Consider the following 26,870-nt stretch of genomic DNA (forward strand, 5'->3'; position numbering starts at 1 on the left):
TTTCCAGGGAGAAAAAAAATTCCCTACCAGCCTCCATGAAAGTTATCTTGCATTGTTGTGTCTTCAAGTTTTTTTTTTTAAATCATATTTTAAAATTTATGTTTTGGCATGCATTCCTATGAATTGTAATACATATAGAAATTCATGTAACCAACTAGAACAATAAGAATACAAAACAGTTCCATCATCCCAAAAAACCTTCCTGTGTTATCCCTTTAAAATCACATGTCCTTCATCCATAGACCGCGGCAAAGACTGACAGGTGTGTAATTTACAGAATGTTATATAAATATGCAAATGTCATAAAATATATAACCTTTTAAGACAGACTTCTTTCACTCAGTATAATGTCTTACAGATCAATTCAAGTTGTTGTACATATCAATAATTTATTCTTTTTTACTGAATAGTATTCCATTTGATGGAGGTGGCAGGGATTGTTTATGTATCACCCGTTGAAGGATATGTGGGTTCTTTCCAGTTTTTGGTGATTGTGAATAGAATTACTGTGAAGATTTAAGGACAGGTTTCTGCATGAACACACATTTTAAACAATCTAGGACAAATACCAGGAATAGAATTACGTCACACGGTTAAGAGAAAACAAATGAAACCAAAACAAAACTTAGTGGATAATCCCAAGAGCAGATGGAAATGATGGAGGAAAAAATCAGAAAAGCAACTGAGAAAAATTGGGAATAAAGTTACTTATATCAAGGGGTTCTGATGAAGAATTAAAAGAAAACATTTCAGATGCTGTAACAGCAGACACATGGCAATATATTTAAAAAGGTGAGTTCGTACTGACACACGACAGATGCAAGATATCAATGTTAACAAAAGCTATTACATCAAAAACTAATGATATGTTATATAGTGGCTAACTGAACATAATAAAAAATCAATAATTTCTCTAATTCTCACTGGCTTAAAAATATCAAAATGTTTCTAAAGGAATTTAAGAAATATTGCTCTGATACATTAAATGCTCACTTATGTATATTTTAAATTCATTTTTATTTAATTTCAGACAAATGGGGATTCTGGTGATCATTTTTCTTAGAATCTTTAAGGCAGTTTAGATACAAAATTTAAGAGACTATAGTCCATAAATTTGATATTTACTAATGTGAATTTTGGCAAAGAAACAATGTAACATTAGATCTGTATCCTGGAAGACAGTATAGTCATCGTTTATTATTTAATAATAAACTTTATTATTAAACTCAAGTTTTTGCCACTATGGTTTAGTGTTCTAACATCCTTATATATATTTCACTCTTTCCCTCTGTTATAGTGAAGGCAGGAAGTATTGCCCTAGTACGTTTTCTAATGATGTAGTAGCATATGTAACGTGTCTGAAAAACTTATGTGAACGCGTGCTCATTTCATAAATGGAGAGACTTTTATGATAATCCTGCATGTTAAGTAAATTTCACCAGCATTTTGAGCAGTGGTGAGAAACTTGGCCACAGCCAAGGGAAACAATAGCACTGAATCTGTAGGGTTGGAAACAGGAGCCAGACCTGGCTTCCTGCGCATCAGCATCGTTTGAGAAGGCTTTCTCCCATTTGCATGATAAATTTATGGACTCTGGCTCTACCAGCTTGATTGAACACATTGCATTTTGCTAAGAACAGCATGTCAACTAGCACAGTCAGCATCCATATACATCTGGGAAAACTGCAACTGTTAGAATTGTGCCATGGGAGTGAAGACAAGAAAAGCTTTGTCAGCTGTCAGTTAGACGTTTTCCTTCACTATCTATTTTATAGGTGATGAATGAAAAGTGTTGCTAATATTCAATGCGGTATTTCATATATTACTCTTTAGACTCCGATTGCTCTACAGGTAAAGAGAGAGGTCAAGTAAAGGCAAAGGAATAGGAAAAAGAGTTGCTTGTAGTTCTTTTACTTGAACAGACAAGAAACAAAATATATATATATATATATATAAGCATTAAAAAAAGTTTGTGTGAGAAAGCAGCTGGAGGTTGGTTGGCAGAAAGCAAGGCTTATGGCAATGATTTACTTCAAAAAAGATCATTAGTCCCGCTGTCACCCACAAAAAAACAGGCAGAGTATTCCTTAACAATGAGATTTTTTTCCATTTTCTGAAATAATTGCATGATCTCAACCCAGTTCTGAGGGTTTCAGGAGTTTGTCCACAAGGAATTCTGTTTGAGAGTTAATTTTACTCTATTATCTGTGTAATTTAGACAAGAATTTTTGTTTAAAAGATTAAAAATATTAATCTGACCCATCAATTTAATTTTCCATGATATAAACTGCATTGAAACTAGATTTTTAAAACCTGAGATAGATAGTCACAATAACTGGAAAAAAGGATATACACTTTGTTGGAATTAAAAAAAAAAAAAAAACTAAATGAAAAGAAAATTGAGCAGGTATTTTCTTTTTCTATTCCCGAAGGGGGTTATTTATCTTGTTTGTGATAGACAAGGAAATGATCTGACCCCGCACTCGGGTGAGTGATTTGGGACAGCTATTTAGCAGTTTGGTATGGCCACCGAGACACCACTGCTTTTGTTTCTGTGCATTTTGATGCAACCTGCAAAGGAAATCACTACACTTTAAGTCCTTAGTACCAATGACTGTTCATACTGCCTTAGAATGAAATGGAGCATGAGGGTGGGACAGGGCTCAGGAAGGTATAGAGACTAAGACATGTGGTAGGGCTAAGAGAAGACACAGTGCTTGGTGCTGGTATGAAGTTTCAAGTTTCAGGTGAGGTTCCACATTGTAGTTGGGTCAGAAATGCCTGATTCATCCACTGTTATTAAACAAAATATCTTTAATCCATGACATTTCTCTTTTACTAGTCATCACAGATTTCTTCGCTCTGTAGAACTCTTGATACTGTGGAATGACCACCATTAACAAGTGTACATGTTTCCCCAGGGTGCTCATGAATGCTTTTGGAAAGGAATTCATTCACTAGTCATTAGACCAGCTTGTTTATGTCGGTATTCTCCTACATTAAGGTGTCATTGAAACCCGTTGAAACATCTCCCACTGAAGATCCATAAAAGAAAACAGTTGTAAACTTAGAGGGAAGGCACTATGCCAAGTTGTCAAAGTCAACTTTAGAGCACAGTTCTGTTGAGATCATGGTTAGAAAAAGGAAAAGAAAATTGCTAGAAAGCCAAGTCAATAAATATATTAATAGAGTAAAATAAAAAATCAGTATTTGGAGGAAAACTCAAACTTGACATAGTACTAAAGACAAAGCAGAAAGAAAAGAAAGCATGTTTTGGACCAGGTGTCCAGATGTCAAACTGCATGAGAATGGGACAGAGATCCTTTAGATTGGATCCAAAGACGAGTTTTGTGACACTTTCTTCCAGAGCATGCGTCCTTTACCGGCCTATTCTGCCATTCCTAAGGTTTTGCTTTACTACGAATTGAAGCAAAAAAATTGCTGGTTTAGAGATTTGTGTGCCATTCATAGCTCCTTAGGGACAGTGTATCTGTATAATGTTAGAGTTCCTTTCCACTGTTTTCATGAAGTAAAAGCCCAGAAACCAAAATACATTTGCAAACTCTTAGAATAAATTGATCATGAAATATTCTGGGTGAATTGTTTACTTGAGGAAAAGAAATCACTGTAAATACTAAGGTTTCTAAATATTTTTTTAAAAAATTCTACCTCCTCCCCCCCCAACACTCTCTCTCTCCTCTTCCTCTTCTTTTTTTATCCCCCTTTTTGTTGAACTCACGATTCAAATATAGCCTTCCTTTAAGATATATGATCTCTGAGACTCTCCATATTTGGAGTGATTTGTAGTAAATTCTATTCCTGCCGTAAAAGAAGTCCCTCTGCTTTTAAAGCCTTGTAAGAGCAGGTTGCAAAAGAAAAAGAAGGCTTCTCTTGTTTAGGTAGAATAGGTCAACTAAGCCCACGTAAACACCGGCCCTATGGGCCAGGGTAGCAAATTACACAGGAGAATGAAGAGAAAGACTTCAGTTGTAAAAACTAAGAACATTTGCCTAGAAAAGCCTGTTGAGATATAAGCTAATCTTTAAAATGGGAGGTATCAAATATTGTTCTTATCAGTAGGAGTACCATTATTATTATCCCTACTTGATAGCCCTTGACTACTGAGTCGCACGAGGGATAGATTAGCATAAATTTACCCAGACAGTATATGGCATAGCTAGGATTTAGACTCAGGTACCAAGTTTTTTAGAATTTAGTAGTTAGGATTTTTTTTTCCCCAACATGTGCCCTTCTTGCATTTAAAATGAAGTATTATGCCTTAAATATCTTTAATTCCACTCCAAAATTCTTTGGTTTAGTAGGAAACATGTAAGTATGAGGAACTGTTGACAAAAGTGTTTTTAGAGTTGAAACTTTGCATTAATCATTATTCTTACTTAAAAGGAAACACAAAGAAAAAAAGAAACATGAAGAAAAAGTAAATTTTTAAATCAATATTCATTAAGTTTATTGCCTTTTATACTTATCCTTTATATTGTCATTTAAAAAGTTGAGTTTATATCTTAATCTATTTATTAAAGAGGCAAATATCTTTCCTACTTTATTAAAATAAAGTTTTAGTATCTCCAAAGGTCATTCTGGGTCGCCTTGAGGCTGTTATGCTTATAATAGGAAATAACCTGTTAGTTATTCTTACTTAAAGATTCTTCACTTAAACATATAAGTCATGGGGCACCTGGGTGGCTCAGTCCGTTAAGCGTCTGCCTTTGGCTCAGGTCATGATCCCCAGCTTTTGGGATCAAGCCCTGCATGGGGCTCCCTGCTCAGCGGGGAGCCTGCTTCTCCCTCTCCTTCTCTCTCAGGCTCTCTCTCACTCTCTCTCTCAAATAAATAAATAAAATCTCTAAAAGAAATAAAAATGTAAGTCACAGCAATTTTTAAATGTCATTAGTTGATTGTCACTTTATAGATCCAGCTCTAATCAACTCAAAAGACTTAAAGATTCCCTTAGAATTAGAAGCATATCTAAACTTACCATTCTTCCTTATTAAAAATAAAGAAAATGAAAAGTTGACTCCAGAATCACAATCAGAAACTTGGTTTTCCTTGCTACTTTCACATAGCAGTGATAATCATGAGACTTAACATCAGCGTTAGAAAGCTAGAAAGTCCTGATGGGTCAACGAACGTCATGCTACTGATGTATTAGCTCAGGGATTAAGAATCAGTCAGAATTTGTGTCTTTGAGAAAGATCTCCTCACTGAGTGATACGAATTCCAGTGATTTCTAAAGCCATTACAATTTAATAACTACCATTATCTGTTCCTCACAGGACATCATCTAAGTAAAAGATCTTGTTCCTGCATGCAGGACTGGCTCTTCCTAAATAATGTGGCTGTTCAAGTGCCCATATTTCCATTTATTAATGTGGTTTAATGTTAGTATATATTCCTGTATTAACCTCTTAAAATAGTTACATAATCGGCTTAGGTAAACTTAAAATTTCTAAAAACCAATGATAGCAAGTTAATACACATACCACTTAAGGTGCTTTGATGTTACAGCTGAGTTGGGTATATTACCTCTAATCCCCAAACAACCAGGTAAGGTGAGAAACCAGAGAAGCAGAGAAGTAAAGTAGTCAGGGACACCGACGTTTTAATATAACTTTCTGTGATTTTAAAGTCTGTACATGACATCCTATTGCTACTCATCAAAAGGAGATATAATTTGCTTATCTCTGATCCCAACTGAAGTTATTAGAAAATAGATTAATTCCATATAGCTGCTTTCTAGATTTCAAGGAAATGTAAGAATACTAAAGTGAAAAGAATGCACACACACTCGCTTCTCAGATTTACTTTGGGTCTAGGAAATGCCAGTATTCTCAAACAAATTTGTACTCTCTTTGGAGAGTAGTTATACTCTCTTTTTGAAATAACAAACTATAAAAAGAGCTACTAAATGTTATATCAAATAAAGTTGTGCTAGTTCTAAATATGTCTCTGTGAAGAGGAATGGATTGCCCTAACTGTGTACTAAAAGCTAGAAGGCTTATTGGCATATAAGTTGTTTTGGTGTTTCAATGTTGGTATGGTGGGATATTAAGCTGCATTCTAATAAAGCCGTACATTAATAAGATACCTAACTTTCAGTCCTACCTTTATCATAAGTATGTGGTTAGATAAGTCACTTAATTTCCTTGGACTTCAAGTTTATCATCTGTAAAATGAAATAATCAGATGATTTGAAGTCCACCATTATCTTGAAAATCTTGATTTTATTAGAATAATTACTGGGTATCTGGATTCATTTAGAAAATGTGTGTACCTTGAGACCAAAGCTGGTGAATCCTGGTTAGAAACCATTTTCACCATTTGCTATATACTTATTGTTGGGATTACATATTTAGTTATAGAAGTCTCTTAACAGATGAGATTCCCAAGTCAATCTGGTGGATGAGGATTACTGACTATCCTCAGGGAAGGAGATTACCAGGAACAAGTCCTCTGAATCCTGGAACCTACTATGAGCACAAGTTTCCAAGGATTATATGCACAGAGAACATATTGGATTCCTTTTACGACTAGCTAGAATTTGGCCAAAATAGCACAAGAACAGGGATGGCAAACTTAGATGTAGTCTGGGGTTAGGCAGATGATGAAAGGACCACATGCATAACATTCAGAAGCAGAAGCCCTACAGCTCTCCAGGAAATACATGATCCATTGAAGATATTAATGGAAAAGTTTAATGTTAAGATTACAACCTAGGCAGACCCTGAACTCACTTCCTCCCATGGACACACTGGGTCTACAACTACACATGGAACAATTTACTCTTAAAGTCCTAAAGCCTGCTGAATGGCTACTACACATCTGTCAAAGGACGAGAAAACCACATCAAAGCAGATAGGAGAAGCTGGCACACAATCTTGCCACAAACCCCACCCCTGCTAAGGCACCCACAGAAGACTCCCAGCAGGGCTGTGCCTGGAGATTTACAAGACAGCAGCAATCTGAAAAACGCCCTCTTAAAGGATTCATGCTCTCCAACTCATGTACCCCAGGGCCCAACTCAGAGGCAGTGAATTGCACCCAAACTTAAAATGAAGTAGGCTCACCTGCTTATAATAAAACCTCAGCCTGAAGGGCAGGCATCTAATTCTACACACACACCTAAGAGCCTGTTGAAACGCTCTCTGTGCACAGACGGCGGTGGGTGCCGTCTTCACATTTCCCCTTTGCTGTGCTCCAGAGCGTCAGTACCTCCTGGATGGAAGCCTTTACACACATCTGGTGCCCTGATTCTTGCAGCTGCCACCCAGGGGATGCCTCTTGATCGCCTGGCTCTGGAGATCAGGGAGCTTGTGTTCCTGTTCACATGGGACTATAATAATCAGTGTCACCCGGAAAGGAGCTCATTACCCTGTCTGGCACTCTGATTTTGTGACTGCTGCCAGGGGACACCTCTACATTGTTTGGCTGTGCTGGCCAATGAGGGTTACGCTTGTGGGTCCCAAAGGACACTAACCAATGGAAAAGAGTTCTTAAACAGCTACCATCCCCAGGGCACAACAAGAGGCCATAGGTTCAGGGGCTCAGCCTTTCTGTGAAAGAGGCCTATTAGCTAATCATCAAGACCGTGGCCTGTGGGGAGGTTTCTAATTAAAACTACATCTAGCGCTTGACTGTAATCCTTTCTAGAGACCTCAGAGGGTGGGTACTATCTTCCTACTCACCCTTTGCCATGCTTCAGTGCCCCAGCGCCTCCAGGAGAATAGCTTTGCATGTATCTGCTGCCTGGTTTTTGGAGTCGATGCCAAAGTCACTCCAAGAGTATTGTGGACTATTGATGGTCATAATTTTTGACCCTTCTCACATCAATAAATTTGGTCTGTCTCCTCTTAAATTTTGAAAGTCTCTGTGATTGTTGTGACCAATGGTACAGGGTTGATGTTATGCTGTGTCCGTTTCTGGTTCTATGTCCTAAACAGGCATCTTTCATTTTCCGTCTCTTGGAACACTAGCTTTTAGGGCTCAGCCACCGTGCCATGAGGAGCACAGGAAGTTTTGTAGAGGCTCCTATTTGGAGAGGAACGGAGACTCCTGAATGACAGTCATGGCTCCAATACCAGGGGAGAGCTTCCATAACCCTGTGTGTGAGCCATTTTGGAAGCTGAACTTCCAGCCCCAGTTGACCTTCTCCAGCCACCTGCTTGACATATAGATAAGCCTTCACACTGCCCAAAATGCAGTTTTATGAACAAGATAAATTATTTTTCTTTGAAGCCACATTTTAACAGGGCAGTCTACGATGGAGCTAAATAATAGGAACAAAAATCTACTGAGGTAGAGAGAGCTCCTGTGTTTATTTTTATTCTGTCTTACTTCACCAGTATTCTAGAAGAAAGGGAGTGGGAGCACACAAAGAAAAAGAGAGAGATTCTAAAAAAAAGGTTATGCCTCAGGTTTGGGTTTTTTTTTTTTTTCCATGTTTATGTCTACACAAAAACACTCCATTGCTTGGTATCCCACCCCACTTTGTGTCCCAGGGAATTTCCTTGGATCCTGGAGAATGACCTTCATGAACATTAGCCTTTCTTCTAGGCTTAGATGGGAAAAGGGTAGCACTGGCTCCCTGGGTACTAGAGTAATGTGCTGAGCTTTAATGTCTCCCTGTCTTATTCCTCCTTCACCTGCTCTGTTAGCTGTCTGTGATCTTTCTCCCTATATAAATGATTCCATAAATGGGTCCTAGACTATTAGTTTCTTTACGCTCTAAGAAGCTGTGTAGCATATAGGACGACCTTGAATTTTGGAGTCTTTCTAATCTGGGTTTGCCACTGTCTTTCTTTTTGGGGGGGTGGTTCATATTGTCTTGTGACATTTATTATCTCTATGACATTTGTCATTTAATTAACTGCTCCACAAATCAGTGTTTTTTAATCTGTTAAAAATGTCATCCACAATTTGCTTTGAGGATTAGATAAATGAAAATCAGTTATCAATTACAAAAATTTCTTTGCAAAATTAGGGTGAAAATTAAGTAAGAATTGATGTAAAGTTCCTAATGAGTATCAAAGATAAATGGTAGCTTCTATTACTTTTATTGTTGTGTTAGTAATAATACTTTCTACATGTAAATAATGGTTGAAATGGGACATTATGTTGGTATTTCCTGTTTTAGAATGGCTGGAAATATAAATTATTGAATCTGACAACAAACAATAGAATTTATATACAGGCAGAATGAAAGATTCATTTGGATTCTGCTATTCAGAAGGCTGAGTAACTGATATGAAATATTCATAAACCTTAATTTTAAAATGATGTTTTACAAGGAAACTTTGAGGATTACTTGAGAGGACATGCCAGTAGCAGACAAAGTGATCATATGCTATTTTGAATATCCAATACGTTGGCAAGAGATCTGGCTCCAAATCTGCATTCTAGAGTCTGCTTCCTAACACCACTCCGGATATAAGTGTGTTATATGGGCTTTCCGGAACAAACTGTGAAGTGAGGGGCTGCAGGCGGAAGATTTGTTCTGGAGTGCTTTTGAGATATGCATCAGTAAAAAACTGAGAAATTCATGATTCAGCAGAGGGAGAAGCTGACTAACAATAGGGTATCAATAGAAGTTTCAGGTAGTTCTATAAGGAGCTGTGGGTTTGGGATGGGCCTTCAACATTGTCCAAATTGAGGTAAGGGTGTTAGACTCTTAGATCCCCTCCCCCCATTGGAAAGCAATGGACCTCAGGCCGCATTCTAGCAAGGACATCATCTTCAGCTGCGCAGTTCCTGTGGTTTAGGGCAGTTCCTACTACAGTGGAAGAGCTGTGAATGGTCCCCATCTGGCTGTTCTTATAAGCTGGGAAACGGGGATCTTGAAGGCCTCGAAGAGGGAATCGGGACTGTTTCACAATATCCATTACACTACCCTGGGATCCAAAACACTTTTAAGGTATTTACTGGGGCTAGTAACTTTTTTTTCCCAAAACATGTTTACAGAAAGCATGAGATAAATACCTTTGATATGTTAGTAGAAAAACACTTAAAATCAAACTTAGAAAAAGTAATGTGTTTTTTATACAATTACACTGTATATGAAGTGGTCGGCAATGTAATGCAGATCTCTGAAAGATCTTTTATTCCTAAACGAGGGCCCCAGTGATGTACTACAGTGTAATTAACACTGAAATTCTGGGAACTACTTTATCATTTCCAGGCATTATAGTTCCAAAGCTGGGAAGTGAACATGAGATGATTGATTTCCCATAGATTACAACAGGCTGAAGTTCTCTTCATTATGCAAATTAATAAAATTCAAACTATACAAAATATATATTAGTCATTGATGATTAATTCTTCCATATCTGGGTTCTGAGAGTCTCGGCTACTTAAGCCACACAGATTTTTTTAAATCTTTTCAATTTAGAGAGATTCTGTATATCCATATTCTTCTATATTGGTAAAAATTGTATGGAAACACTAAAACTTTCATGGCTTATATACTTTCCTATAGTATATACTTATATGCTGAAAATAGTTCAGTACATGTGTATAATTTTTGATATTCAAAAGAAATAGAAGAGATTTTATTGTATGATTTTGTGGACAGCACAAAAACATTTAAGAGTACTGTTACATAAAACTAAAACTAGTTATTTCTCTGTATTTTGAAAACTAAAAAAAAAGTAATAGAAGATTCTACTTTGTAAAAAGTGCCTCTGAAACATTTACAATTAATACCTTTTGTGGCAGAGGAAAAGAAACATACTTCAGCAATATCAGCATATAGCTGCTCAAAGCGGCCAACGGCTAGGCAGTCCTTTGAAATGTCCTGCGTTCACACTCTACCTGGGGGCTTTGCATTTTCCTCTAAACTAAGTTTAATATAAAGCAAATCCCACCACAGCTGTCTTCAAACTCTCCAGTAAAATGACCCTGCACAAAGATGATCTTTGGCGTTAACCCCTGTCAAAATGACAGTTCCCTAAATTGACAAGTCAATTCCCAGGCAAAACAATAGAAAATATGGTTGGAGGTTAGGAGAAAAATAAAATTTAAGTGTTAAATGGTACCTATCCACTGAGTAACATCTTAATTGTTTTGTAGAACAAATCCATTTGCCAGAATAGTTATAATTTATGACCTTGAGCATAGGAGAATGTCCTCCTTCCCTAGATTTGCTTCAGTAAACTAGAACTAGACTTATTCCTGTGTGTTGTTAACATACATAATACAAACACAATCATCCTCTCTTTGTGCTTCTGGTGCTGTGGACTGAAACTTTCTTGAAGAGATATATCTATACTTATCTATACATTGATATCAATGTCTAAATGTTAGCAAACTTATGAGACAGTGATATCGATAATTATACCTCAAGTAGAACTAAGGTTTTGGGGTGTTTTTGAGGTGAGAAACTGAACTGTGCTAGACAGAGCTCAGACACTTATATACACATACCTATATAAGATTAAGATTGCCTGAATTGGATTATAAATGAGAACGGTAATAAGCGGGTTTAGCAAGCAGTATCCTGGGTTTTTATTTAATCCACTCTGTACACTCCTACCTGCCACATAGAGAATGATCTTAAAAATCTAGCTTAGGAAACAGAAATAAAAGATCAAAGCAATTCTTTGGATCATCCAACCTAAAATAAAACATCACTGTTTCAATCCTTTGGCATTTCAAGTGTAATGTAACCAGTGTTCTACACAATTACTGATATTATTAATTTCCTCTTTAATATTCTTTTCTGAGAATATCAATACATATATTAGAGTTTTACTAAACTTTGTGTAAATTCTGGATATCACTTAGATGACTTAAAATAAATAACTGAATAGAAAAACTAATGTAATAACACAAGACTAAATTTTGGTTTTAGCATCTCAGAAGTAACTTATAAATTAGAAAAAAACATTCAAAATACTTATTTTCTTTTTTTAAGTTATTTTCTTATATAATCATCAAACAGGAAGTTTATTTCTGAAGAAAATATATAATTAATCTAGCATAATGAGCATGTTCTAAATATTTTGAAACAAAAATACTATGTTCCCATCTCTCACAATGTATAATCTTAATTATTTTTGTATGTTATCTTTATTATTGAAACATTGGTATTACAACGCCTCTACTTTATTTCATTGTAACACTGGACTCCAATGGAATACATATATATATATATATATATATGTATGTATATATACTTATAGATATATAAATATATATATGTATATGTATAAATATATATGTGTGTATGCATATATATATATATATATATATATATATATATATATATACACTTTATCCATTCATTCATCAATCAATGGACACTTTGCCTGTTTCCATAATTTGGCTATTGTAAAAAAAATGCTGCAATAAGGGGTTATATAACCTTTTAAATGAGTGTTTTTGTATTTTTTGGGTAAATACCCTGTATTGTGATTTCTAGATCATAAGGTAGTTCTATTTTTAATTTTTTGATGAACCTCCTACTGTTTTCCACAGAGGCTGTACCTGTTTGCATTCCCACCAACAGTGCACAAGTGTTCCCTTTCTTTATATCTTCAACAACACCTGTTGTTTCCTGTGTTGTTGGCTTTAGCCATTCTGACAGGTGTGAAGTGATATCTCATTAGAGTTTTGATTTGCTTTTATCTGATGATAAGTGATGGTGAGCATCTTTTCATGTGTCTGTTGGCCATCTGTATGTCTTCTTTGGAGAAATGTCTGTTCATGTCTTCTGTCCATTTTTAATTGGATTATTTTTTTCTTGGGTATCAAGTTTTATATGTTCTCTGTATATTTTGAATACTACCATTTTTTAAAATACTAATCCTTTATTGGATATGTCATTTGCAAATATCTTCTCCCACTCCATAGGTTACCTTTCAGTTTTGTTCGTTGTTTCCTTCAATCTGCAGAAGCTTTTTATTTTGATGCAGTCCCAATAGTTTATTTTTTGCTTTTGTTTCCCTTACCTTGGGAGACATATCTAGGAAAAATTTTCTATGGCCCAAGTCAAAGAGGTTACTGCCTATATTCTCTTCTAGGACTTTTATCGTTTCAGGTCTCACATTTAGGTCTTTCATCCATTTTGAATTTATTTTTGTGTGTGGTATAATAAAGTGGTTCAGTCACTTTCTTTTGCAGGTTCCTGTCCAGTAGAGGAAATATCTTACAGTAGGTAAAGATATGTGTTTCTCTTCCCTTTCCTCCAAACTTATGCTGACACTCAAGATAAAAGCATATCCAGTGTAATATTCATTCATGGATCACTTCTACATAAAGAGAGTCAAGCTAAATATGCAGTGTTTATTTAAAAGGAAAGCATTCTATCATACTTTGCTAATGCTATGTGGGTACTGAAAGCTAGCATTTCCTAGCCTACTCATTTTCCAAACTCACCTCTAACTTGTCTTTTTAAATCACCATTATCTCCTGCTTGTAGTTCTACAAAAACTTTTTACATATTTCTGTGTCCAGGATTGACTCTTCCAATTATTTTCCACACTAAACATCCTGTGATAGTTCTATAAAGCATATGTTGGCATATCAAGTTCATATCCAGGTGACTTTCTATGAACCTTCGACTGGGTTTATATCTCCTGTCACAAAACACACATTATTTGATATATACTAAATCTTTTTTTTTTTTTTCTTGTTGCTAGGATGTAAATTTCATGAGAGCTAAAGTAATTTTCTCATTCATGGCTTTGCTCAGTTATCTACATATACACCTGTTATAAAATGGATATTCAATATATATTTCTGAAGAGAAAAAGAAATGATTCATCAGAGAGACTAAAGATTAAAATGATGCATATTTTTCTTAAATAAAGACAATCTTCAACAATATACAGCTTCCGGTTTATAAAACAATTAAGGTCTGTAAATACATATTTACTATTGCATGATAAGCTCTTAGTTTTCTATCGGGCCAACATTACCAAAATTTTATTGCAATGAAAACAAGAAGAGTAACTTTTAAAAAATATTTATTTCATGTACCTGATTTTCCAATTGTCTCTCTATTCCCTTTGCCTTTCAAAATTGACTTATTCAATGTCCAGTTCGAGTCTAGATTCTTATTATCGTTCTCTTTTTTTTTTAAGATTTTATTTATTTATTTGAGAGAGAGAGAGTGAGAGAAAGCATGAGAGGGGAGAGGGTCAGAGGGAGAGGCAGACTCCCTGCTGAGCTGGGAGCCTGATGCAGGACTCAATCCTGGGACTCCGGGATCATGACCTAAGCTGAAGGCAGTGGCTTAACAAACTGAGCCACCCAGGCACCCCAAGATTCTTATTATCTTTCTAATCAAGTCCTTAGAAGTATATTCTGTTACTTATGGTATTTATTTTCTGTGTCATACATTCGTATACTTTGTATTATACATAAATTTAAACTGTTACAATTTCTTCCTATGTACATCTATTTCTTTGATGTCCATGAAAAACGAATATTGACAGAAACTAAAGAACATATTTTATGCTTTTTTAAAATCACTAATTTCAGTACAGAGCAATGTGCATAGAAGATATTCACCAAATTCCAACTAAATGAGTATATTGCAAGGGAAACAAAAAATGGATGATCATAAAATTACATCTGGAAAGAGCACCATGCCCAGAAAATCATCTAATGACTGCACACAGAATTTTTGCTAGCATTATGATGAGGAAAACAAGTGTATTACAAAAACATAAAACACAGCAGATGGTTGGTTTATACTTCACATCACTCACTTGGTATCTTGGTGTGGAGAAATTATCTGATGATAAACTAATAGTACTTTTCACTTCTTTGATCTTTAAACTGGTTTAATGATATGAATTACAGAAAAAGTATTGAGGTTCTTCTACATCATAAGAATATTTTGTTAAAAATACTTAGCTACATTAAAAGCTCAAGATATAAGCAGAATATGGAAAGCTTATTAGGAAAAAAAAACAGTATAGAAATAAAATTGGCCAAATGTTCAAAACCAACAATAAAATATCATTTTCAAATCCTTTTTAAAATCAATATAGTTTAAAAGTATGAAAACTGACCCCGGAAGAAATCAATCCTAAAACACTAATACAAATGAGCTAATTCAATGAGAAGTTTAACAAAGAATTACCCCTAGTGAAGTCACTGTGCCCAAAATTTGTACTTCAGAAAGTAAGAGAAAGAACACTTAATTGCCTTAATATATAAATTGATCCAAAACAAAAAGAAACATAGGAAAAGAAACTAGAAATTAGTTTTTATAAAGCTAACATCAACTTCAAAAAATGCATGTGCCTGGAGCACCTTGGTGGTTCAGTTGGTTAAGTTGCTGACTGTCCTGACTTCTGCTCCGGTGATAATCTCAGGGTTGTGAGATCGAGCCCTGCCTTGGGCTGTGTGCTGGGCATGGAGCCTGCTTAAGATTTTCCCTCTGCCCCTCTCCCCATCAAAAAAAAATGCATGTGCCTGAGCATGTTCATGCACACATATACCAAATTAATATTACTTAAAAATATGAATGCAGAAAATCTAGTAAAAAAAAAAAACCAACAGAAAATAAAATTGACAAGTGAATTCAGGAAAGTAAGATATTTATATCATGTCACATGGTTCAATAAAGAAAAACAATAGTAATAATGATTAAAAAAAGTTTAATCACATTATTAAGGAAAAGAAAAGTGTTAAAGGTCTGGACATACTTATGCATTCACATGTAACTGGTATGAATATAATATGAATATAATCAGATAATATGAATGCATTGATTTGAAAGATCAAATTTAACAAAATCTAAACTATAATATTTAGTCTCATTCCTCCCCTCCATTACTTCATTTTTCTGTTCCAGAATTAATAATTTGGTTTGAATTAACATTATTATCGTATATTTAGATAAATACCGTATGTTTAGTAAACATAAACAAAGATCCTAAGCTTGGTAAAATATTATACCCTTTTCAAAAGTTTCTTTGCAATTCCCACTCCCACTCCATCTAGTCTTATAGATAAACTTTAGAAACAGGTTATCGGGTTCCAAAAGTATCTTAGAGGAAACTGATTGATATTTCTTTGAATTAATAGCATAGAATGGAAAGAACTGAGGTATTTAAATATTGAGTTTGCCATGCATTAAACATAATTATTTTAATTTTTGCTTCTTTTATGTAATCTAGTAAACATTAATAGATTATTCTTGTATATTTCTTGTTAAATTTATTCCTAGTTAATATGTATGTAGACACATATTTCCTACTATAAAATGAATTCTTATATACCTTTAATCTCATTATGATAATGTATAAGAAAAATGTCTTATTGTTGCTGATCTTGTAATTAGCCATTTTTATACTTTATTTGTTCTTAATAGTTTAAATAATTATTATGACTGCTGAAAGTGAAAACCTTGATCCTCTCTAATATCTGCCCTTTGGTGTCCTTTTTACTTTTATTTCCCTTATTTAATTGGCAATTGTTTCAAATATAACATTCAATAATAGTTACAGTAACTGGCATCCTAATCTATATATATATATTTTTAATTTAAAGGTACCCTTGTAATATTTTGCTATAAACATAACATACAGTATGTTTCTGATAGATGTGATCTACCAAAACAAGGACTTTATTTCTATTCCATAGTTGTTAAAATTAGTATTAACTTTCATTTGGAATAAATATTTAATTTTAACATTGTTTTATACAATGGAGGTAATCATATAGTTCTTCTGTTTTCATAATTTAATAAATTGAAATGCACTTATCAGTTTCTTAATGTTGAACCATTATTTTGTCCCTAAAATAAATATTTTTGTCTAACAGCTTTATTTTCTTTTAAATTTTCATCTTGGCATAATTTCAGATGTACAGAAAAGTTGTCATAATAGTATTAATAATTACTGGAAACTGAAACTTCCCTATAATTGCCTTATTGGTACCTTCCTAGAATAAGATGCAGACATGGTATCCCTTTATCCTCAGGTATATTTCAGTGTGTGCTTCCCAAAAGTGTGGGTTTCAGTCTCATACTTCTACAAAACCCATCAATTGAAGGGGAAAAAAACAACAACAGAGGAAATTTTAATAATATATTTTGAACTGAATCATAGTGATACTAAAATATACCAAAACTTGTGGGAAATGTATAGTTTTTAGAGATTTATAACAGAAAAATTTGCAATTTTGCATACTTATATTAAAGAAGAGAGGTACAAAATCAGTGATCTAAGCATCCACAACAAGAGGCTACACAAATAGCAATACTTTAGAGCTAAAGTAAAAGGAAGAATGGCAAAGTAGAAAATAAAGACAAAGAGTACAAAAAAATTTAAATTTAATTTTTGAAAAGATGACTAAATGTGTTTAACACATAGTAAGGTTGAGAATTAAGGAAAAAAACACCAAATACTAATATCAGAATTTAAAGTGACATTTGTACTGACTGTGGAGAAGTGTGTTGCTTATTTTCCGAACAGCTGTTCTTTTTCTAGATATCTTGTCTTTATTGATTTCTAACTTAATATGCTTGTGATCGGAGAATGTGCTCTCTATGATTTCAAATCTTGTAAATTTATTGAGACTTGATTTATGGCCCATCATATATACTATGTTGGTGAATGTTTCATAAGTATTTTAAAAATATGTATTTTGGAGCTATTTGATTATAAACATCACACACTTATCTTTTTTAGTTTTGTTTTCAATTCATCAATATATTTGCTGGTATCTTGGGGTATTCATTGTATCAAATAATGTTAGAAGGGTGTTAAATTCTCTTTTGATTATAGATTTGTCTGTTCTCTCTTTAGTTATATCAAATTTTATTTAATGTATTTTGAAGTTATATTTTTAAGATCATACACAATGAAGATTGCTTTGTCTTCTAGATGCATTATGTCATTATGAAATGTTCCTTTCTATCACTAGTAGTGTTTTTCCTCTGAAGTCTACTTTGGCTGACATTCACATCAGATTTCTTATGCATTTTTTCTTCAGGTATTCTCCTCCTGATCAAATGGAGTAGTAAGGGCTAGATTTATACTTTTGTCTTCAACAACTAAAAATAAATTAGATAAAATATACCTGCAATGGTTTTCAGATACTAAACATTAGGGAGGACAGGGAATTTACCCCTGAAAGAGCAGAAGCAAAAGATACAAGCCCTGTGGTTAATCCATCTTTCTGTTTTTTTCTGGCACCAGGATAATTTTTCTAAGGCTGGATTAATGGAAGTGTATTCACAAAGGCAAACAAATAGAACCCATTGCAGACAGATTAATTTTTTTTCTCTATAAGAAACATAACAAAATGAATTAAATTATTGAAAAATTATTAGAAATAAAATTATATATAACAAAGAGTAAATGTCTATTGATTGTAAATAGCTCTCTTATTTATTCAACAAACATTTAATTAGTGTGTTCTAATTTCTCTAAAGGTGGAGATAGAATACTGAAGAAAATGACCCATATCCTCAAGGAACATGTACATACATATCTATTGATCAGAATACACTGATATAGTAATAGAAAAAAGGACAAAGAATAATTAACCACGAAAGAAATATAATTATATGAAATATTGTCAAAGTAGCCAGTAATCAAAATGTTCACTTCTGCTGCCTAATATTCTATCAACTAAAAATAATAGCCATGTTGTTTATCTCATGCTTCTGAGGATCAGCTGAACAGTTCCTCAGATCAGGTTGGTCTGAGTGATCTCTAGGGCTCTTTCATGCTTCTTTGGTAATCAGCTAGCAGATTGGCCGGTGCCTGGATGATTCTGAATAGCCTCACACACATATCTAGCGGTTGGCCAGGTATCCACTGGGCTGCCTCAGTTTTCTATATGGTCTTTCGTCCTCCAGAAGGCTAAATTAGGCTTTTTGTTATGGTGGCCTTAGGGATTCAAGGACACCAGAAGAATGAGCCTCAGTCTTGTCAAGACTGCTTGCATCATTTTGCCTAAGGTTGCATTGGCCAAAGCAAGTCATGTGACCAAAACAGATTCAAGAGGTAGAGAAGTAGCTTCTATTTCTTGAGGGGAGGACATGCAATTTCATATTATAGGAGTGTGGCTTAAAAGAGGGGGAGTTTGTGATTTTTACAACATACTGTACAAAGATACTACTGTAGGACGTATTGCCATTTTTGTCTGTTACTTTAGGAGATGAAGAAATAAAATCATTCAATGTTGTCAAGGGTATGGTGAATTAAACTTCAATATCTTTCAAACATCTTTGTCATTGCATCTGGTTTCTCGTTTTATATTTCTCTGATCTTTTAAATATGATCTTAGAAATACGTTGTCTTCACCCTGGTTTCTAAGTTCATAGCTCAAAATCTTGGCATGGGGTAAACGCTCAAATGTTTATTAAAAACTGAATCATTCTTCAGTTTGACAAACTGAGGGTTTCAGAGGAGAGGGGGTGGGGGGATGGGCTAACCTGGTGATGGATATTAAGGAGGGCACGTATTGCATGGAGCACTGGGTGTTATACGCAAGCAATGAATCATGGAACACTACATCAAGAACTAATGATGTACTGTATGGTGACTAAAATAACATAATAAAAATTGTTTTAAAAATGCAAAAGAAAAAAAAGCTGAATCATTCCTGGAGGCACCTGAGTGGCACAGTTGGTTAAGCGACCAACTCCTCATTTTGACTGATCATGATCTCAGGGTGAAGCAATCAAGCCCCAGGCCAGGACTACATGCTCAATGCAGAGTCTGCTTGAGTTTCTCTCTCCTCCCTCTGTCCCCCCCCCCCAATGTGCACGTGCGTGCTCTCTCCCTCTCTCTCACATAAATAAATCTTTAAAAAGTGAATCATTCCTCAAAAATCTAAACATAGTTAATATATGACCTAGAATAAATAAACATATATTAAAATTAAAAAATGAAATAAAAATAAATAAATGCATGATCCAGATTTTCCGCGCCTAGGTACATACACAAAGAAATTAAGTGTGTTAGTTTGCCAGGGCTGTGGGAACAAGACACCACAGACTGAATGGCTTAAACAAATAAACAAAAAAATCTTTTTTTCATAGTTCTAGAGGCTAGAAGTCAAGTTCAAGGTGACTGCAGGGTTGATTTTTTTTTCTGAGGCCTCTCTCCTTGGCTTATAGATGGTCATCTTCTCCTTCTGTCCTCACAGTGGTCTTCCCTCTGAATGTGTCTGTGTCTTAATCACCTCTTCGTATAAGGACACCAGTCATACTGGATTAGGGTCCCACTCTAATGATCTCATTTAACCTTAATTACCTCTTTAAAAACCCAGTCTCCTGTTGTGTCTCATGCTGAGTTACTGAGGTTTAGGATTTTAATTTATGGATTTTGAGAGAACACTATTCAGCCCATTCACAATAGAGATTTGAACAGATATATCAATGTTTATTATAGCACTATTCACAGTAGCCCAAGAGGGGAAACAACCCAAGTGTCCATCAAATGAGTAGATAAACAGAATGTGGAATAAAACATAGACGTTTATTATGGTCCCATTTAAATATTAAAATATTAATATTAAATATTAAATATTGCACCTAATGGAAATAGTGAGCATTAAGGAATAATGAAACTATAGTACATCAAATCCACAAGGGATTATAGTCATTTAGAATGTCAGTAGAAAGATTATAGATTATTTTTAATATTTTTATGGTAAAATAAATAATGCATGTACACCAGCATATAAATAAGAAAAAGTACATATGACTTTAGTGGGAAAAAAAAAGAGAGCTGTTCTTTTCATCTTAAAATATTGTTAAAATTTTCACTGTTTTCTGTATTAGCTAATGAAATATGCCCGAACTGGCACAATTCTTTACTTTGCACCATCTCCAATTGACATCAGTGAGTTAAGTTTTCCAGTCTGCAACATGATTTTACTTCTGCTTTGGCCTATGGGAAACTCTCAACTACAAAACTGGAAAACAAAACAAATATACACAAAAATGACTTTAGTGCTTTCAACTGATTATGTGATACTAAGGATTTTAATTCTTTAGAGAGAGTCATCTCCTATTTTGTATATAGTTGTCCAATGTTACTGTCTTTGAGGAAAATACAGATCAGGATTAAAGAGCATCAAAAATCCCAAGATTCACTTTTTTCATTGCTAAGAATATTAACTTTCCAGTTTCATTGGATGAATAAATCCTAGCAATTCATAGGCAATGCAGCAAGAAGATTTACCTTGTGGAGACTAAGTCAGAGTGAAAGATACAGTACATTGAACAAGCAGTGACTTGTTCAAAATACAAGTTCTTTGGAATAATACTGCTGAAATACCAGAGATCGGTTAAGTCAACCTGAAGAAACAGCAAATGGAGAAAGCTAGAAGTAACAATATCAGCTTCCATAAAGTAAAACCACTATTCAGAAATCACTTAAATAAGCAATTTCTTGTAATGAGGCAGTTAATAGTAACAGTCAATGTTAAACACGGCCTAGGCTCCCTGCCCCCCCACCCCTGTTTCTTCACATTATTTAACTACCATTGTAAGTGCTTATCGTAAATCATAATGTCTTTTATTAAGCTACCAGTTCAACTTAGAATTTAAAATATATATATATATCCAACCCCAAAGTTCTCTATTTAAACATCACTAGCTAGGTGTTTTAATTCACCGCTGTTATCATTTTTTTCTACTAGTCCTTTTTATGAGATAGAGTATGAATTACTCGGTTCTTTCAGCATCTGATATTAACATCATTTTATATTCATTAGACCAAGAGGTCAAATGAGACACAGAAAAGTTAAGTGATGTCTACAGTTTCAGGCTTTCTACTGAGTTGTGGATGAAGCTTGATACTCAGTCCCTTGGTGTCCTTCGCTCTGACAGTAGAGAAGCATTATGAATTAAGTTTTCTTGATGGCATAAAACAACAGTTTTGTTACCTCTGTTAACTTCATGATTTCTGACAGAATAATCATGGCCTATTTAATATCACTGAGGTATCACTAATAGCACTTCTATTTATAACTTGCACAGGTGTAAATATAGCAAGGTTAATGTCATTAGTGATGTGAATCATCTAAATGCAGCTTGGCCCAGTTTTTCAATTTTCCTAAGTTTTATAAAATTATTGACTTTTTCTTCCCTAATTCGTCTTACGCTATGAACCAGTTGCTGTGTTAATAAACTTTTCAACAGAAGCAGAATGCAGCCATGCTAATATTGAGGGGATTTTAGACATTCAGTTTAATAAACTACCTTATGATAAGGACAGATCAAGTTTAGACTAAGAAGGCAAAGTCTGGAGGACACAACTGTTTTGTAGAACGGGGTAAATTTAACTAGGGATCAATTGGAGGAGAGAGGGAAGGGATGGAGAGTTTCCCCTACTTAACTGACCTCAACAACCAAACAGTTAAAGCAAACAGAGAAAAGTAAAAATAATACTATTTTTGAAAAAATAATTATTTTTGAAAAAATATTTTTGAAAAAATTGTCCAGTTGGGAGGAATACAGCCTAGACAAAACAAATGAAAGACAGAACATTGCCAGAGAGCAAATTTAAAAGATTCTATTTATTTATTTGAGGGAGAGAGAGAGAGAGAGAGCATGAATGGAGAGGAATGGGGCGTAGGGAGCAGAGTAAGAAAGAATCTGAAGCAGACTCCCCACTCAGCACAGAGCCCACAGGGGACTCTATCCCAAGACCCTGACATCATGACCTGAGCCAAACCAAGAGCCAGATGCTTAACTAACAGAGCCACCCAGGCACCCCAAGAACAAACCTTAAAAAAAAAAAAAAACATTTTCCCTTGAGTTCTGCCAAACTCTGAAGACCATGTGTGTTCTTTTATTTTGAGTTATATGAGGTTTTGGAATAAGAAAACAAAGATAAGTGTGATCTCACATTTAAGTTATCATGTAGGAGATCTTTCCCCAAATACAAAACATCATCAAATGGACCACACCTTCTCCTAGGTATAAAACTTCCACAACAAAGGAAACTTGTATGTCTTGATATTGGTATGAAAGGCATGAAAACTATTACCCTTGACAATCATTTGAAGCCTGTCACTATATAAGTTAGCAGTTGAAGTCATGCTACCTATATGTTCTAAAAATCATTGTGGAAATGATGATCACGGTCCTGCATTAGAAGAGCTCTCAGGCGACAGGCAGAAAAAAACACAATTTGTCTCTGGAAAAATCCAACTTTAACACTTAGTTAGATAAAAGTCTTGGTAACATGATAAAATGTAAATAATTAATAATAATAGTAATAATAATAAAGAAGCAAGAAGAAGAAGAAGACGACGATGACACAGAAACAGCACACCATGAAAGAAAGTCAGCAGAGTCAGACAAATGGATGCTTCAAATATTGACCTTACTTGTCACTGATAATAAAAATAGAATCCTGTGTTTCATGATATAAAAATGACGCTTGAAAATAAGGAAGAAATTGAACAAATAAAAATCACCAAGAGGATTTAAAAGCATAAAAGTGAGAAATGGAAAATATAATATTGAAAGTAAAAACTAAATGGTTATGTTAGTCATTGTATTATTCGTACCAGAAGACAGAATTATTGAAGCTGGAAAGGAGGTTCGAATATTTTATTCTGAATGGATGGTAAAACAGACAGGATGTAGAAAAGAGAGATTAGGAAACACATTTTTTATTATCAGAAAGTCAAATAATATGATTTTATATATATTATGGTAAAGTCATATGAATTTGCCATTTTTGAGGAGCAAAAATGGTTAAATATCCAAGAAGTTTTTATAGTTAACACTATAGGAAACTCCAGGTAAACCACTCATTAGTTAACTATATAGCATTAGTAAGTGAAATTATCAAGATTATTGGAGGTAAATCATTATGCAACAGGCAATTGTATGTATAACAGCAACATTCAGTGCAAGATTGTAATTAAATAAATTATCATGTTCATATGGAAAATAAAAACAAACAACAAAAACATACCTGAGGATAAATTTGACAAAAAAAAAAGGAACAGCTTTTAATGCAGTGATGCATTAAAATTTATTAAAAAGCATTCATGAATTTCAAGATAAATGGAAGGGCCAAGTTTCTAAACCGATCTTTCCTTCCTATCTTGCTCACCTCTACACACCTACACACACACACAGACACACACAGACACATACACACACACACGGTACATGCCACATTAACATTAACAGGTGAGAAAATATTGTCCTACCTTTTACACAAAATCTAATCACTTGTTTACACTAAAAAAGGATGTAGGCAGACTGTGTTAAATAATTAGATATTAAGTTTCTTATGCACACAAGTTTACAAAAACTAGATTTTCTAAAAAATATGTTTTAGACAGAAAAATAAAAAAAATAAGAATAAGCAGATGGAGAAAATAATTTATAAAATTATTCAGAGTGTACTTGTCATATACTATAGATACAAATACCATATGGTCTGAAAAAAATAGTTAACCATATAAAATGCTTAAAAATTTACTTTTTGGGAATATCCAAGATATATGACAACTATATTTTGTAAGTTGGTAAGATTTTCTTGTTTTAAATGTGTTATTTTCTGAAAGGGGCAAAAAAATCTTAATAGTTATATCTCTAAACTTTTGAACTTAACATAATTTAGTTATCAAAGAATAGTAATTTATTATTATGGGAATGCCCTCATTTGTAAGGAATGCTTGAATTTAAATTTCGACAGCCAAAAACCTGATAGGGGAAATTTGTATCCACATGATTGACTTTGTTACCATCATTGTAAACATGGCTCACTTACAAGCTTACATTTTTCCTATGTATTCCCAACTAGAGCATGCAATTATTTAAGTAGACATAGTTAGCATCCCTGATAAGGCACGTTGCAGAATCTAGGTTTCCATCATTTGAGCACTTAATAGTCTGTTTGTAAAATATAATTTAATAGGTGACCCTACCTACTGTACTTGAAGGCTTCTCCCAAACTTCATGTGCTTCTCCAGCTTCCTTTTAAATAAGATTCAGTGTTTGCTGTGCAATGCTTTCCAACCATGAAATTCTACTTGAGCAAAACCCAGATATAAAGTGTAATGTGAAACTCTATAAAAAGTTCCCTGGAAAATGGTAACAGAATAAAATATATGAAGGTGAAATCAATAACTGCTCGTGCCTCATGTGAGTGACACCTCCTTCAGAGGAAAGTCACAGAGAACCCATAGCTGGTAAACTAGGTATGACTGAGGCCCACCATACCCTGTAAGTACAAAGGGATACAGTTGTTGGGAAAGTTTAATTTAGCTAGTCATAGGAATTAAAAATTCATCTGGAAAACAGTATGGAGGTTCCTCAAGAAGTTAAAAATAGAGCTACCTACCCTAAGACTCAGCAATCGTATAGTGACTAGGTATTTACCCAAAGGATACAAACGTTGTGATATGAAGGGGCACCTGCACCCCAATGTTTATAGCAGCAATGTCCACAATAGCCAAACTATAGAAAAAGCCCAAATGTCCATCGACAGTTGAATGGATAAAGAAGATATGGTATATGTATATATATATATACACAATGGAATATTACTATATTACTCTGCCATCAAAAAAGGATGAAATCTTACCATTTACATCAGCGTGGCTGGAACTGGAGGGTATTATGCTGAGCGAAATAAGTCAATCAGAGAAAAACAATTATCATATGGTTTCATTCATATGTTGAATTTAAGAAACAATACAGAGGATCATAGGTGAAGGGAGGGAAAAATAAAATAAGACGAAATCAGAGAGCGAAACAAAATATAAGAGACTCTTAACTATAGGAAACAAACTGAGGGTTGGTGAAGGGGACGTGAGTTGGGGGATGGGCTAACTGGGTGATGGGCATTGAGGAAGGCACTTGATGCAATAAGCACTGGTTGTTGTATGCAGCTGATGAATTACTGAACTCTACATCTGAAACTCATGATACACTATATGTTAACTGAATTTAAATAATATCAGTTAAAATAAATAAATAAAAATTCATAGAAATCACCATTGTTTTGTTTTTCTTTAGATTTACAAAAACATAAAATGAAAGAAAAAAAATGTGTCACTTGGTCAGAACCAATCTCAAATTTCTATACAATCTTCAAATAAGATAGACAAAATGACACTCCAAATTATAGTTTATTTTTCTTTATAATGATGTTTCCCAAAGTAGCACTATTGAGATTTTGGATTGGATAATTCTTTGTTGCAGGGGGCTAGCCGGTACACTGTAAATGTTTATCAGTGTCCCTGGCCTTAATGACTCATTGTGCAGTTAGTGGCACTTCCCAATACAGTGGAAGCAATCGAAACCGACTACAGATTATTACCAAATGTCACCCGAATAAAGCCTATCATGTAGATTTTTTTTTTTTTTTTACAACATGATAGTTTCAACATGATCTGGAGATCATGGCTATAAATTTAGATAAGCAATGAGGAATTTTCTTCGTTGATAAAGAAACCTGTTTGCAGCTCTGCTATGGTCTGAATGTTTGTGTCCCACCCCTGCCCCTCAAATTCCTATGTTGAAACCCTGATTCTCCATATGGTATTTTGGGAAGCAATTAGGTTTAGATGAGGTCATGCAAGTGGAGCCTCCATAATGGGATTAGTGCCCATAAAAGAAGAGGAAAAGACAGATCTGTCTGTAATGTGAGGGTACAGAAGAAATGTTGCCCTGGGCAACAGGAAGAGCGCTTTCCTCAGAATCAAACTCTAGCAACACCTTGATCTTGTACTTCCCAGCCTCCAGAATTGTAAGAAATAAATAATTGTTGTTTAAACCCCAAGTCTACAGTATTTTGTTATAGCAGCCCACACTGACTAATATGAGGTCTTCTTACTAAAATATAAAAAAGTCATAGTTATAGGCTTAATTTCAGAATGGTATAGTTTATAATCAATAATGTAGATCA

Source organism: Ursus arctos, unplaced genomic scaffold (assembly GCF_023065955.2).
Source record: "Ursus arctos isolate Adak ecotype North America unplaced genomic scaffold, UrsArc2.0 scaffold_9, whole genome shotgun sequence".
NCBI classification, from domain to species: domain Eukaryota; kingdom Metazoa; phylum Chordata; class Mammalia; order Carnivora; family Ursidae; genus Ursus; species Ursus arctos.